This window comes from Erpetoichthys calabaricus, chromosome 4, assembly GCF_900747795.2.
Source record: "Erpetoichthys calabaricus chromosome 4, fErpCal1.3, whole genome shotgun sequence".
Taxonomy (NCBI): Eukaryota; Metazoa; Chordata; class Cladistia; order Polypteriformes; family Polypteridae; genus Erpetoichthys; species Erpetoichthys calabaricus.
The window spans coordinates 313351282-313368359 of NC_041397.2; the positions used below are offsets into that span (position 1 = coordinate 313351282).

Genomic DNA, 17078 nt, shown 5'->3' on the forward strand with positions numbered 1-17078 from the left:
TAATTGACTGACTCAGAACCCCTTAGTTATTTCTTTTCCCTTAATGAGCAGCCAAACAATAATGGGGCACAAAATGAGCCGTCACATGACCAGCTCACCTGAAAATAAAGAGAAGTGAAGGTCTCGATCATGTGGGTCTACTCAGGTCACCAACACATCTTGACGGTGGTCTTAGAAAACACAGAAAATCAGCAGTCTGCTCTGGCAGAATTAGAGCAGCAACAAGTCATGATATTCAACAATGGCTTTAATTAACAGCAAGAATTAGCTTCTTATTAAGAAACTGCTTGGCTGGAGTTTCACTTTTCAATTTAGCTGGTCATCTTTTGGCTCATTTCATATCTCATTTCTGTTTGGCTGCCATTTAATAAAGAAACAAATCCATTCAGATGACTGAATCCTTTAAAACAGACCTATTAAAATGAAGGGAAAAGGAGTTAATTAGAAGCGAAAGCTGCTCACTGATTAGGAAAAGGGTTAGAATGAAAAGCTGCAGCCACTGCGGAATTGGACACCCCTGTCATAGATGATGCTGTAGCCTGGCTACATAAATGGACTATAAATCCTAGCATCCCTGGAAGTACTGTGTCTTCGGGCAGCTACAGCAAGTGCAGTGGGGGCTGTTGGGTAAAGGAGGAAGCGTTAGATTCAAAAGTGAGCCTAGGTTTTCTATTGTTGCAATCTGAGAGGATGTAGAAGGGCCTTCCTGCCATTCGGGGAAATTGTGGGGGGTGTCTCCCTCAGACTCACTGGAGAGATCGGGTTCAATATCTAATCGGGGCTCTAGATTTTCCCCAGCCACCACTAGTTCCCTTTCTTCTTCCCTCTCACTAAGCTCAACAGGGGACTTGATGACTGGTGAGCGATGTTCAGCCATTAGTCTAGGAAAAAGGGCATTTCTTCTGCCTATCAGCAAAGGCCAAGGGCATGAGTCAGAAATAGCAGACCAAACTTTAAAGTGACGACCCTTGTAAGTTAAAGGAAGAAGTAATGTCTCATAGTCTTTAACATCTCCATATACACAACTTATCTTGACAGTCTCAGTGTTACTAAGGTATCTGTCGTCAAGACAGTCACATCTGACAACACAAAGGTCACTGCCCGAGTCCAACAACACTGTCATCTCGCGGCCCCCAAACTTCACCGAGATCAATAAGCCATCTTTCTCTATCGACGAATCCGGAACATTTGAGCAACAAACCTCCGCCAAACCAACTTCCATTGATTGAGCTGGAGACAGGCGACATTCTTTCGCCAAGTGACCGGGTTGGTCGCACCAGAAACATTTTCGTTCAGCACCACTGCCAAAATATCGGGCCGCTTTCTCCAGAAGCAGGCATCTTATTCGTAACTGCGTTCCCTGGAGGCCTTCCCAACGAAATCCGATGATCAGGTGCTGAAGGGTGATGGTGTTCAGGTTTACGGTCAAGTTGATGAGAATGCCCTTGGGGGTCTCTCGGAGGTTGTAACACAGCATATGGGGCACCGAACCCACCGCTTTTTCTCCAAGCGGTCTGCGAGCCCTCCAACCGTTGAGAAATAATCATCAGTGATTCAAGATTATGACGAAGAAACTCATCTCGGAGAGGGGCAGGTATCCCGAACAGTACTATGTTCATAACAACCTTTTCTACGATTCGCTCCATCTTGTCCCCCTCAAACCAGCAATGCACTTTATGAATCAAATCTTGTATTTGTGCAAGGATGGAACCGTCCATATTCGGTTTCCAGTCGTAAAGTGCAAAACCTTTAGACAAAAGAAACCTTCTCGCAAAAGAACTTGCTCCTTCAAAAAACAATAATCGGCAAGTTTATCAGCAGGTATATTTCGTAATGAAAGTAGGGCGTCACCAGACAAAAAAGGGGTGACGATAACAGCCCCGTGACGTCTGTCCCATCCCAACAAGGTCGCCACTTGCTCAAAAGCCAAAAGAAACATCTCTGGGTCATCAGAAGGACCCATCTTCGTCAGCACATTCTTAGCACTGTCCGGGAGCGGAGGCAGTGGAACGATTCGCCGAACATTTTGCGGATCACAATCCTCTGGATCGGAAGGGAGCGGGACATTCTGGGCGATTTGAAAAATGTATTCAGCATCCAACGGTGCATCCATCTGTGCAACCACTCCTGGTACCACTTGTCACGCTTGGGTCACAGATTTGCACAGAGACACAGGAGGTTGTAGAAAAAAAGGAACTTTATTCAAAGCACTGTAAACAAACATTTGTCTCTTTTCAAAAGTTTAAACGTGCTCCATGACAAGTCAGAGATGACAGTTCCGCCAGGAGCAGAGAATGTCTGAGAGAGAGAGAAGGAGAAGGAAGCAATCAATTTAACAAACTGAAGAAGCCCGTGCAGGCTTTTTTAAGAAGGCAGAGCACCGTGCGAGAGAGATATTACGCGACAGAGCCGGCCAGAAAGGACAGGAGGAATGTGAAGGTAGTCTGTCAATGTCTTTTTAGGGGTTTTCCAAGGGGCGTCTGTATTCTCTGGGGGTGCGATCAGTTTCGTAGCTCACAGTGTATATATAAGCACAAGGAACTCCAGTATCTGTACTACATACAGCTTGCCTGAAGAAGGGACCTGAGCTGCATTGAATGCTTGCATATTGTAATCGGTTCAGTTAGCCAATAAAAGGTGTCATTTTGCTTCACTTCTCACAGCATCCATAATACAGTACATCACCCTACTACCATAAGAAATTCAAGAAATGACAAAGATGTAAAGTGAATGCAAACTAGTTCAGCAATTAAGCAAAAAATCCAGCCTTATTCTGGTGTGGTTGTCAGGATTCATAACAGGCACCGAAACCATCCTTGTAGAGAAGTTTGAAAAAGCAGTGCACAGTACTTTCAGTCAATCAATAAATTATTAATAATAATGACAGATGAAATGTGCCACATGTGGAGAAATGGACAAGGTGATCTTGTGTTCACTGATGTGTCCATCACTGGTGTCATCCCACATATACAGTACCACACAAAAGCCTACAGACATTGCTTAGACACCGATACACAGACAGAAAATGACGGAAAGACTACAGCCATTTGAAATACATGTCACACAGTGATAAACACAATTCTCTAAAACATCTATCGTACACATGCACATACAACACATACAATTGCCCTGTGTCTTGGTTTACATCTGGTATATAGGAGGGAGTAGCAATAGGGCTATTCAGAAAATGCTTTAAATAATAATAATGCATGAAAGGCAAATAAGGGAATGGATAGCCAAAGAAAATTTTAGGTATCCAATCAGGTCACCCCATTTACTGCCAATGTCCAGAAAGCAGAACAAAACACTAGCGCGTACGGGCACAACAGAAAATAGTCATAATATTTGCTGTCTAAGCCTCGGTGGCTTGTCTAAAGAATCATCTCTCTCTCGAGCAGGTCTGCGTCTGGCAGCTTGCACACATAGGTTTTTGGTCTTTCCACTGAAATGCCATCCTAAAGGAGCCTTCGATTTTATACCATCCTGAACAGAAGAAGCATGAACTAGTTGAGTGGGGGCATGGTCAATATACCCTCCATGGGAGGCTCTCTGAGCTAGAGAGGAGAAAAATGATGGTGTTTTGTAGTGCTGATGCCCCCTCTCATTCCTCCGAGTTATTTCATACCTTATCCGAGCCTGGAAGCCGAACATCAGGAACCGATACATGACAAATGACACAGTAATACTCAATCAGCCATCAGGTTCGCATTGAGATTGCATGTGTCATTTCATTTTCTAACCTGCTTAATCCAGATCAGGCTCATGGAGGGTACTAGAGCCTACCTCAGGTAGCATAGGTCACAAGGCAGGAACAAACCCTGGACATGGTGCCAGTCCATTGCACCACACACACACACACACACAAACACACCAAACCAGACTAGGGCCAGTTTAGCATATCTAATTTACCTAACCTGCATCTCTTTGTATATATATATATATATATATATATAACTGCTGTACAGTGCAGTTATGCGGTCGCTGTACCGATCTTTGAAGAAGGAGCTGAAAAGCATCAGACAGAAACCCAGACGGAGAACATGCAAACTCCACACAGGAAGGATCCAGAATATGTCCTCCATAATCTCAGGTGGAGTATGGGAAAGACAAATTAGAAGCGTAAACTCAACTCTAAACTCAATATTCAACCAACAGACACTTCATAACGAAGGTCTCCAAACAATACTGTGTGAAGTGGATTCAATCATCAACTTTCAGGCCCCTTACAATGGCATCAGATGGCCCAAACAATTTAGAAACCTAAACAGAGTAGCCTAAATAAGTAGCCTAAACTTAAAGCCCAAATTCATTCAGAGGCCATTGACCAGGATACTCAATAATGCAGTAAGGCTCTGACTTCACCAGACAACAATGGAGGTGGTGGGATCAGCATAAAGGGTCTGAATGCTAGACTAGAAGATAGAATTCTTTGGTACAAGGCGTTCTGTTTGAGAGACAGCAATAACTGAGAGACACGGCTCATATTTCAGGGTTCACATCCCGAGCATGTATTATGGGATGTTAGCAGAGAAGAAAGATATGTGTGTTTGTTATTTCTTTGTTGTTCATTCCTTAAGTAGTTATAATAATTGCAATAGTTAAGAGCTTCTAATATACTGAATCCGTCATGAAGTGTGCATTGATGACCAGAGGTGGGTTCATTTGTGTTTGGACTTGCATTGCATATTTGTTATATGTTAAGAGCAAAGTATGCAATAGTGTTATTTACATGCATCAATATTCTTTCAACAATAATTTATGTTTTTACATTAATATACTTTACTATAAGTTGTTGATACTTTTTATTGATAAATGTCATAGATTTCAATTTCATACTACTGATAAACTAGTACCTTTTTCTTCTTTTTTCAGTTACTCCCATTAGGTGTTGCCACAGTGGATCATCTTCTTCCATATCTTCCTGTCCTCATCATCTTGCTCTGTTACACCTATCACCTGCATGTCCTCTCTCACCACATCCGAAAATCTTCTCTTAGGCCTTCCTCTTCTCCTCTTACCTGTCAGCTCTATCCTTAGTACCCTACTCTCAGTATACTCAGCATCTCTCCTCTGCACATGTCCAAACCAATGCAATCTCACCTCTCTGACTTTGTCTCCCAACCATCCAACTTGAGCTGACCCTATAATGTCCTCATTTCTAATCCTGTCCATCCTTGTCACACCCAATGCAAATCTTAGCATCTTTAACTCTGCCACTTCCAGCTCTGTCTCCTGCTTTCTGCTCATTTGTTCAATCATGGGATTGTTCATTGCTGGTCACCAAATTGTTCTTGGATTGTTGGGGAAAATTGCTCTCGGAGGATGTTTTGGTCTCATTCTTGATTCATGGCTGTGTTCTGAGCACTGCACTCCCTTGGCTGAGAAGCAACCCCACACATGAATGGTCTCAGGATGCTTTACTGTTGACATGACACAGGACTGATGGTAGTTCCGCTCACCTTTTCTTCTCAAACAATCAGAAAGGGGATTCATGAGAGACAATGACTTGACCCCAGCAGTCCTCAGCAGTCCAATCCCAGAATATTAGTCTGTCCCTGATGGCTTCTTTGCTGCCCTTCTTGACACCCACCAGGCCATCCTCCAAAAGTTTTCGTCTCACTCCCACCTCCATGCTGCCAGTCCTGAGCCAGCTCTGGATTGGCAGTGCCCACAGCTGAATCGACTCCTGGCTCTTTCTGGACTTTCTTGGGAGCCCTGAAGCCTTCTTCACAACAGCAGTGGAATTGGGTTTCTTGGGATGAAGTTCATTTGCATGGCAAAGAGAGACTTTGCAATTAATTGCAATTCATCTGCTCACTCTTCATAACATTCAGGAGTCGATGCAAATTGCCATCATAACAACTGAGGCAGCAAACACTGTGAAAATTAATATTTGTGTCTTTCTCAAAACATTTTGTCACAACTGTACTTTGCTGTTATTGAATTTTGAGATTGTATTAGGCCAGTTAGTTTATTTCAAGGACTTTAATTTAATTTATGTTTATGGGGGAGTGTGAAGCGGCAGGTATGAGGATCAGCACCTCCATATCTGAGGTTGTGGTCCTCAGTAGGAAAAAGGTGGACTGTCCTCTCAGGGTCTTGAACATGAGTGAGGGGATTGGGGTGCCAAGGAGAATTATGTGGTCGCTATCTGTAGTGGTTGAAAAGGAGCTGAGTCAGAAGGTGAAGCACTCGATTTACCAGTCAACCTACACCCCTGACCTCACTTATGGTCATGACCTTTGGTTTAAGGAAGAGATCACGAGTTCAAGCTGGTGAAATTATCTTATTCTGCAGTGTGGCTGGGCTCTTCCCTTAGAGATGAAGTGAGAAGTACAGACATCCAGAAGAGGAAAAGAGCAGAGCCGTGAGAGGAGCCAACTGAGGTAGTTTGGACTTCTGATGCCGACACCTCCCTGTGGAGGTTTTAAAGGCACAACCAGCTAGGAGGAAATCCCGGGAAAAACCCAGGGCTCACTGGGAGGATTATATCTGCCATAAGGCCTGGGAACGCCTTGGGACCCCACAGTATAAACTGGCAAGTGTGGCTGGGGAAAAGGATGTTTGGGCCTCAGTGCCTAGACTGTTGCCACTGCAATAAGTGGTGGAAAATGGATGGATGAATCGGTGGATGGATGGATGGATGATGGATGGATGGATGGATGGATGGATGGATGGATGGATGGATGGATGGATGGATGTTTATGAGGCTGAATGATAAAATGATGCTTGTGCTGCCACCATCACAATAAGCTACGTGTTAGTAGAGAGCTTCCTGTTCAGTAATCATGTATGCTGTAGATATCATTGGTACAGATTCAATCAATCATGGAAAAGCATGAAGTGTAATACATCACAATTCTTTCATGTTTTTTCGAAATGTTATGCTCCAAGCTCATACTTTTGCAGACAGACGTTGCCTTAAGTAACTGAACATCTCCTCCACATTTTAATTCTAGAGAACCTTTTCTTTGCCTCTGTTTAACACTACAAAGTGAAAGGTGGACCCCGGCCCTTGCTGTGGTGGTAATCCATCCATCCATCCATCCATCCATCCATCCATCCATCCATCCATCCATCCATCCATCCATCCATCCATCCATTTTCCAACCCGCTGAATCCAAACATAGGGTCAAGGGAGTCTGCTGGAGCCAATCCCAGCCAACACAGGGCGCAAGGCAGGGAACCAATCTTGGGTAGGGCGCCATCCCACCGCAGGACACACATACACACACACACATACACAGCACACACTAAGGCCAATTTAGAATCGCCAATGCACCTAACCTGCATGAGTGGCTCTTAGACATAGTAAGCTAACCTGCGCATCTTACACATGAAGGCAGAAACAACACAGACCATGTTAAACAGTATAAACCACACGCTGGGCCAGAACTCAAACCTTGGTGGCATGTGGCAAGTGGCAACAGCACTGACCATTGAGACATTCTGGTAATCCCAAGACACACACAATAATCATCATCATCATCACTATCATCATCAAACAGGAGCAGCTGAAAGAAGAAGATCATCATCATCAGAAAAAGAAGGAGAAGAAATCTGAGCAACACAGTAGCACAGTGATTAGACCTGCCACCTCACTGGTCCGTCATGGCAGCTTTGACACACACTATAATAATAATAATAACTAGCAAAATACCCACGCTTCGCAGCGGAGAAGTAGTGTGTTAAAGAGGTTATGAAAAAGTAAAGGAAACATTTTAAAAATAACGTAACATGATTGTCAATGTAATTGTGTTGTCATTGTTATGAGTGTTGCTGTCATATATATATATATACATACATATACACATATATTATATATATATATATATATATATATATATATATATATATATATATACCCATATATTATATATATATATACATACACATATATATAATATATATATATATATATATATATATATATATATATATATATATATATATATATATATATATACATATATATATATACACACACATACACATATATATATAATATATATATACACATATATATATAATATATATACACATATATATATATATATATATAATATGTATATATACACATATATATATAATATATATATATACACACACATATATATATATATATATAATATATATATATACACACATATATATATATTTGCAAACTGTTTCTTCTTCATTGAGGTTTTCTCTTGGAGAGCTTTTTTCATTTCATTGAAAAATAAAGCAGCAGCTGCCAAATTATGTAGCTTTCTTATTAATTTTTCAACATTGTGTAAAATAATTTTATAAAGTAACATAAAAGGTTTAAATACTGGTTATCCTTTTACACTAAAATATTACTAAAGAGATACAAAAAAAGTAAAATGCATATGTTCTTTTTCTTTAAGGAGATTAAATATTACTGAAGAAAGAAAAAAAAAACAAAAACAGCCAAATGGGGCTATGCATACAAACTTAAAAGGTTTAAATAAAACAGAAATATACACTTTTATTTTTACCTCCTTAACTTGTGGAGTGTGTATCCTGTAGCAAAGCCCTAACTTTTTTCGTGAAAGCCCATTTCAGTCAATAAGTCTTAAAAAAGAGGTGTAATGATATTGATAATAAGCTACGCAAACCCACCAAAACATGGAATTGTTTAAATCAAGTATCATTACATCTTCCTTTCTTAAAGAGAAGTAAGGCAGTACTTATAAGCTTACATATATATATATATATATATATATATATATATATATATATATATATATATATATATATATATATATATATATATATATATATATATATATATATCTACATATATCTATATATATCTATATCTATATATGTATATCTATATATATCTAAATCTCTCTCTCTCTCTCTCTCTCTCTCTATATATATATATATATATATATATATATATATATATATATATATATATATATATATCTAAATCCCAGCGAAGTACTGCTTTTAAATTTTTATGAAGAAGAAAAGCATTTTAAATTGAGGGAAAATATCCCAATAGCAATTTGTTAAGGATCTGTTTTTTTGTGAAGCAGCCTTAACACAGCTTTTCCGCAGTTTTATAAATGAACGCCATATAAGGTCTTCCTTTTTCCTTGCTTCGCCAAGGAAAGAGCCTTTTTATTAAATCCAAGGGTTCTTCGCTTTTTTTTTTGTTTGTTTATTACGATTGTTATAGTTCTGTTTGTATACGACATTGTCAGTTCAGCACTCAGGTTGTAATATGACCAAGCTGTGCAAGCTTACTGTTAAGAATGCAACGTATAGTTGTACATGAGAAAAGCAATCTTGCCTCAAATCAATGGCAAACTTTTGTAGGTCTATGAACTTAATTTAAAGTTTAGGTTTACACGGTGCTTTCTTTCCGAAGTACCTGCACTCATGAATATGTCTGTATGCGTCAGTCGCTCAAATCCCTGCGCTTTGCACCGGCGAAGTACTGCTTTTAAATATTTATTAAGAAGAAAAGAAAACCTTTTAAAATTGAGGGAAAAAATACCAATAACAGTTTGTTAAGGATCTGTTTTTTGTGAAGCTGCGTTCACTCGAGTGATCACTTCGAGATGACTTGCTGGCTAACCATAAGCGTTACCTGGTAGGTAACCACCCATACAATCAGATTGTGAATCAGACTACGAATGCCGTGAATGTAATTACCCCGATCTACATGCTGTCAAATAAACGAACCACACGCCGTGGCGCAATTTTAGCGGCTTAGCCTCTAGCGCTGACGTCCGAGGTTCGATTCCCGTAAGGGAGTGAAGTGAGCACTGGTTTTAAAGTACTGCTTTTAAATTTTTATTAAGAAGAAAAGAAAACCTTTTTAAATTAAGTCTTAAAAAGAGCTGTAAAAATATTGACAATAAGCTACGCAAACCCACCAAGACATGCAATCGTTTAAATCAAAGCGCAAGTCGAAAAACACCATCCCATAATATTAGTTAACGATTAACACATTTCTATATGTATTGTAAGCATACAATACAACTGATAATATGTTGCGCTTATTTATCTGGTGTACTGACATTTTTGCGCGTTTAACGGCTGAAATCTAACGTGGTTTGTGCCCTTCAGAATGAAAAGAGTTTGCATTTACCTTTTTAATAAAAGGCGAGCTTTTAAGCCTGAGAAATCACCCCATAAATGCACACGTTTAATTGCACATGTGTTAATATGTATGCTTACACAGTATTAAAAGACACTCAACAAGTACACAGTATTAAAAGACAGTCAACAATTAACGTCATTTACCTTCGTTCCCGCGTTTGACTTGTACTGTAAATCTCTTCCTCGTTTTCAGTTCACGTGATTACGTAGGAGGCGTAATACGTGATAACGCGATACGTGACTCCGCCTCCTCCATTAGAGTATATGGACAAAAAACAGGTTCCAGTTATGACCATTACACGTAGAATTTCGAAATGAAACCTGCCTAACTTTTGTAAGTAAGCTGTAAGGAATGAGCCTGCCAAATTTCAGCCTTCTACCTACACGGGAAGTTGGAGAATTAGTGATGAGTGAGTCAGTCAGTCAGTCAGTGAGTCAGTGAGGGCTTTGCCTTTTATTAGTATAGATAATAATAATAATAATAATAATAATAATAATAATAATAATAATAACAAGAAGAAGAAGAAGAAGAAGAAATCCGAGCAACACAGTGGACCAGTGATTAGCGCTGCCACCTCAATGATCCATCACGTTCTCTGCTCTCTCCCTCTTGCCACTCAAGTACAAAAGCCACACCCACCCGCCTTCCACTATAAACCCGCCCATCCTGAAGTCCATTTGCAGTTACTGTACAGCAGCACGCCTGACCATGTGTCTAGACCCGCAGTTTCTGGATGGAAGTGTACAAGAGGATTGTGAATTAATTGGTGTATTTTATTGTGTTATTCATATTGTGTTGTTTACAGTTTTAATATTTTAATTTGCAGTTTACTTTCGATTTTTGAAGGTAGGCATTTTTTTTGAAAATATACTAAACTAAACATATAAACAGTTTAACTGTCAGTCTTATTTTTGTCTCTGTCCCTTATTTAAAATATTAATATTAGGTTTTCATTATTTATGCCTGTGTAGCGACCGGTGGTGCTGCGCCGCTGTTAAGACACAATTCACACGCACTGCATTGTGGGAGGAGGAGGCGGCGTGGAGTGGAGAGGCAACGTAAATGCCAAAAGAGACTCTGCTCTGTTGGGCCCTTGAGCAAGGCCCTTAACCTGCAATTGCTGAGCGCTTTGATTAGTGAGAAAAGCGCTATATAAATGCAAAGAATTACTATTATATAGTTTAAGCACATTCAATCATCTGCGGTGGGCTGGCGCCCTGCCTGGGGATTTGTTCCTGCCTTAAGTCCTGTGTTAGATGGGATTGGCTCTAGCAGACCCCCATGACCTTGTGTTAGGATGTAGCAGTTTGGATAATGACTGACTGATTGACTGACATTCAATTATAAACTTGAGTAGTTTTTCCCTGCATCGAGAAAAGGTTGTCTGGCATGTTTTCTTCCCTCGCAGGGCGATACAATTGTAATTTTAAAACTTGCTTATTGCTATCAAAAGGCTTTTAAAAATGTAGTTAAAAAATATTGAATAAACATAACTATACTTAACTAGGGAAAATGACTTATTTTCAAAACAATTCAGAATTGTTGAGGCTTCAAGGGAGAAGAGGTTTTATTTTGGCACAATACTGAGAGATATGAGGTCGCCGTCGAAATTATGAAGATGCCGCTTTACAATTTATTATAATGTAATAATCTGTTTTTACAAGTCACAAAACACGCTGCTTTCAAAGATACACACTTTGGTATTTGTCTCCCACTCCACTATTATCCTACACAAATACAGTGATGTACAAAGACCGTCTTTTATTTCATTTTTTTTTTTCTTCGAGAAGCATGAAGGTACTTCTTTTAGTCTCTTTTAGTGTCTTGTACAGAATGGCACGTCAGTATGATAGCCATTGTTTAGTTTTATAATTGTTCTTTTTTCTTCCTTTTTAAACGATTAACTTTAGAACTTCACTATTTGTTATAATTCTGTTTTCGTGAATAGTCTAAATTAAAATGTAAAATTCAAATACTGACACTGAAGTCTTATACAGTATGTTTTCTAGAATAATAACGCTAGGCGGCACACAACTGTCAACAACGTGCGAACTTCTGTTCAGGAACGGCACTCCTTGCTGCTGCAATACATTTATATAGCGCCTTCCCCGTGATTAAAATTCTTAGTTGAATTTCAAATAAATAAATCATATCTCAGGATATATTTGTCGCATTATATACACTACATTATATTGCGTGTTATGCTACACTGTGTTTGACATGCTTAAAAGAGATATAAATACAATACTGATCGATAATTTGATCTGGCTCTTGAACTGAGAACCCAGAAAGCGAAATTTGATCAGAACAAAAAGTAATTCCATGAAGTGTGCGTCTGAAATTCAGTTGATTTTACTGATTTATTGCGTTCCACTCCAACAGTCAAGACGTCTGTGGGTTAAGTGAACAAATTTAGGAGAACGCTTTTTTAATGAATTTTGTGACTAAGGGTCAAGTGTAAAGCCACGTATACCCAGGCGGCACATCAAACTACAGTACATCGCTCAGTCTTCAAGGGGGCACCCCCTACTCCCCCCTCACCTTCAGTCATGGCGCCCAATAGTATAACGCTGTTTGTCAATAATGGGGGTACTTAAAACTATGTATTTTTTCCAGAATTGCGTTTTCATCAACATGCAGCCGATGTTGTGCCGAATTGACACACACACACACATACATCATGTACTCGTGGGTCACCCATGCGATAAGGTATTATTTTATCTTTCTTAAGGTAAATTTGCAAGTGCCACTGATTGATTCTGTCATATTATAGGAGATTAGAGAAATCGTAAGACGACATGTATTTTGCGTGTTACTACATTGAACGATAGGAACATTTTTTGGATTGTATAGCTGCATCAGGATTTTAGGATGTTGATATCATCCCCACCATTAACAAGCTCCCGCACCAACACACCGGCCGGCCCCCTTTGCTCATTTCAGATTGTACCTGTTGTCACCTACTGACCTGTAGAGAATGCCCAGGACATTTCACGACTGTAACTGAAATACTGGCAGTTGCTTGTGTGCTCGGTACGGATATTTGGGGGGGAGTTGTGCCTTTGGTGTGGCCCGCTCGCGCCAATAAGTCCTAGAAGGCGACAACATGCAATTCAGTAATGTCGGCTCGGTGTGCCCATCATAAATATTTCTCTGTTAAGAATCATTCGCGTACATTTCCCTCCAATACGAGAGTAGCCGCACATAATGCAGATCCGAAAAATGCCACCACCGACACCCAACCAGCCATGAAATATGCACGAAAGGCGCCATATGAATAATTATTGTTTTTCACGGGGTTATCGAAGTGACGCCCACCCCGTGTATTCTAGGTGGTATCCCGAGCAAAAGTAGTTTCACACTTTCCGAGCAATAAAAACTAGCAATGTCACACAATGCCCGTCGTCATATTTTTTACTTACTTGACCTGCGGTGACCGTGGCGTTTCCAGTGCTCACCCGCGTAGTTTGCTGTCGCCTGCAACTCTCGATGAGGACGATCTTTACTTTTTGAAGTACGAATCGAGTGCAAATTTCACCCAGAAAAGGGGGGCTTCGGACAAGAAAGACCTGCCTGATTTCCCGAAAGTCACATGGTGAAAGTGAAAGTTCGAGAAGGGTCCAGCAAGGGAGCGCGAGTAGGGCTCAACTGATCACGGAGCTCATTTGCGCTGCCGGCTGGAGGCAGACGGGACAGGTGAGTGATTGGGGGCAACTTTCATGAATTATCCGTTAACGGGCATGTGGGGTGGGCGTTTACAGAACGGATCAACGGGCGATACGACAACTTGCGCCGATTTGTCGTTTTAAGTTCCGTCAGGCAGTTTGGAATGTCGAATTTCGTATCGGTCTGCTCGTCATCGTGCAATGTGTAATATATCGCTTGGGGTAAGAAACATTAGCTACAAAACTAATGATAAAGCCCACAACGCAGAAGGGAAACGAAGACGGGGCAACACCCCAGTCATCCATTTGCAGAGCCGCAGCAGCTGCACACGTCATCGGAGGTCTCGGCAAACAGTTTTAGACCACGAATTTTTCGACATTTATGCACCACCTACTGTAAATATCCTCAACAACATTAAACAACAACTGCAATTCCTAAAATTATAAAATTAAGCGATAAAAAAGGGAAAAATAGCAAATTCAAGCAATATTATCTTTCTCGAAGAAAGAAAGAAAGAAAGAAAGAAAGAAAGAAAGAAAGAAAGAAAGAAAGAAAGAAAGAAAGAAAGAAAGAAAGAAAGAAAGAAAATACGATCTTTGTACACCACTGCATTTGTGAAGGTTAGTAGTGGCAGCTCTCCAAAACAATCTCTGAATCTATCTGAGTAACGTGATCGATGACTTGTGTAACACAAAACTGCATTAAAATAAATTGTGTAGCGTCGCCTTCATTATTTCCACGACCACCTAAAATCTCTCATTAATGTACCACGCAGAAAACACTCGAAAATGTGTAATTGTTTTGAAAACAAGTACTTTTGCCAGTTTAGTAAAGGTGTATGTATTCAGTTATGTGACTAGTAAAAATTAAAAATTTAAACGCCCCATACCGGTAGAACTAAATGAGCATTAACGAGGTTTAGTGCCTTACAAAAAATCAAAATTTCCGAGTTAGTGCAAGCTGCCCTAATTCGGGGTTGCATAGGGGGTTAGTGAAGGATCAAAACTAAAAAATAAACTCATATTTATAACCAGTGTTCTTGAAACGATACCCTATAATGCTTATTTCTGAAATTTGTAAATTTTTTACCTTCTGGGAATGGCTCTTAGAGGGCTAGGACCACCTGTAATATATAGTGTTATTGTAACAATAGCGCTGCTGTCTCGCAGTAAGGAGACCTGTGTTTTGCTTTCCGGGTCCTCCCTGCGTGGAGTTTGCATGTTCTCCCTGTGTCTGCGTGGGTTTCCTCCGGGTGCTCCGGTTTCCTCCCACGGTCCAAAGACATGCAGGTTAGGTGGACTGGCGATTCTAAATTGGTCCTAGTGTGTGCTTGGTATGTGCGTGTGTGTGTCCTGCGGTGGGTTGGCGCCCTGCCCGGGATTGGTTCCTGCTTTGCGCCCTGTGTTGTCTGGGATTGGCTCCAGCAGACCCCCATGACCCTGTGTTCAGATTCAGCAGGTTGGAAAATGGGTGGATGGATGCATATGTGATTTGAGGCACGTGTAAAAGACACAAAAGACTTTTTATTTTCTTCAGCTGTAGGGCACATCTTACCTGTAATCCCTCCAGCCACAACACAGTCCCAAAAAGCACTCACACTCAATCACAAATATGCCCTTGTGGCACCATAACTATCACCTCTCCTCCTCCTCCTCCCTTGAAGCTTCGTCCTCTCCTCCCGACTCTGGCTGCTGAGTGGTGGTTGCTGGCCCCTTTTATATCCCACCTGTAAGCGCTCCAGGTGCTTAATCACCTGTTTCCGATTGCACTTCTGGGCGGCCATGCAGGCTCAGGGACCCATGCAGCACCCCCTGGCTGCCACCCCAGATCCCAACAGGACTGTGGAGAACTCCATCTCCCATGGAGCCCTGTGGGAAACTGAGGCACCATCGTCAGCCAGGGAGGCTGCCACCAAGGGAGCTTTTTAAAATATATATTCACCACAGCCATGTCCATCCTTGTTGCAAAATCCACTATCATCTGACCTTCTTCATTCCTCTCTTTGGCACCCTATGCACCTATCACCTTATCATCTCCTCTGTTCCCTTCACCAACATGTCCATTGAAATTCACTCCAATCACCACTCTCTGTCCCTTGGGTACTGTTATTGTGTATAAAATCTACAAATTATTCTCTATGTTTTTATTATATTTTGCTCAATCCCAACAAGATGAATTCAGATGCAGGACACTTGTATAGGCATTATAATATCAAAAGCATATCCTCTTCCCTTATACCTCACTTTTATAACAGTTGTTCACAACATAATGCAAAATTGGTTTTACAGCCTGGGAAAGGAAGACATGCCGATACCTCAGGCAACATCACAACACTTTATTATTTGGGAAAAGATAGATTAAAGAGTTTGAGCAAAATTCATCCATCATATTGACAGCCAGCCAATCAGGTGCATGCAACAATCATGTGTTGTGAAACCAAGGCATGAAATTTTATAATAGATATGCCTCATCTGAAAGCAATGTCAGATGAGAAACTATGATGATGGAAGAGCAATGTCAGAAAAGAAAACAAAGAGACATGTGACCAGTTTTCATCCGATGGTGACTTAACAGCATTTTCATGAACATTGACTGCTAAATCAAATGCCGCCCTGGGACATTTATCCTAAACATAATAATAATTCATTACATTTATATAGTTTTTTTCTCAGTACTCAAAGCGCTATCCACCCAGGAAGCGAACCCACAATCTTCCACAGTCTCTTTACTGCAAAGCAGAAGCACTACCACTGCATCCACCTGTAAGCCTTTTTAAGATAATTTATCCAGACTTTACTATCAATCTTATTTGCTATTATTTATTATTGTTCTTTAATAAATATTAACTTGTTTTCATCTTTCTATGCTTTGTCTTAAAGTCTAGAGTGATTGAACTAATAAGGTAGATTTCTTTGAGCACTTGGTGCAGCCGGAGATTTGCCATTTCCTCTGTGCTGCGTGGTTTATTAAGGCTGAGGGTGAGAGCTCCACCCAAAAGTATGGAACCGTGCATAAAGTAAGGCATTATTGGTTGATAAATGGCCTATAGTCAAGGATGCTGAACTTTTGTATGTTTGAATATTTTCTTGGAGACCAAAAGTAATATTTAGGTCTGAGATATATAAAACACTAGCAAAATACCCGCGCTTCGCAGCGGAGAAGTAGTGTGTTAAAGAGGTTATGAAAAAAAAAGGAAACATTTTAAAAATAACGTAACATGATTGTCAATGTAATTGTGTTGTCATTGTTATAAGTGTTGCTGTCTTTTATATATATATATATATATATT

The 17078-nt window shown here is 40.3% G+C and overlaps 2 protein-coding genes across 5 annotated transcripts in view; one reads left to right on the forward strand and one right to left on the reverse strand.

Moving 5' to 3' along the window:
• Positions 1–14088, reverse strand: part of LOC114641189 (CD276 antigen homolog) — a 37701-nt gene extending 23613 nt beyond the window's left edge. For 3 of the 4 annotated variants that reach the window (XR_007934670.1, XR_007934671.1, XM_051926032.1), the window contains exon 1: positions 13546–14087. The gene's annotated coding sequence lies outside the window, so the exon portion shown is untranslated. Of the gene's footprint in view, positions 1–13545 lie in introns of all 4 variants that reach the window. The other variant, XR_007934672.1, reaches the window with a different exon arrangement.
• A 134-nt stretch (positions 14089–14222) lies between these two features.
• The window catches only part of LOC114641188 (V-set domain-containing T-cell activation inhibitor 1-like), a 47565-nt gene continuing 44709 nt past the window's right edge, over positions 14223–17078 (forward strand). Inside the window, exon 1 of the mRNA XM_051926040.1 lies at positions 14223–14409. The gene's annotated coding sequence lies outside the window, so the exon portion shown is untranslated. The remainder of the gene's footprint in view (positions 14410–17078) is intronic.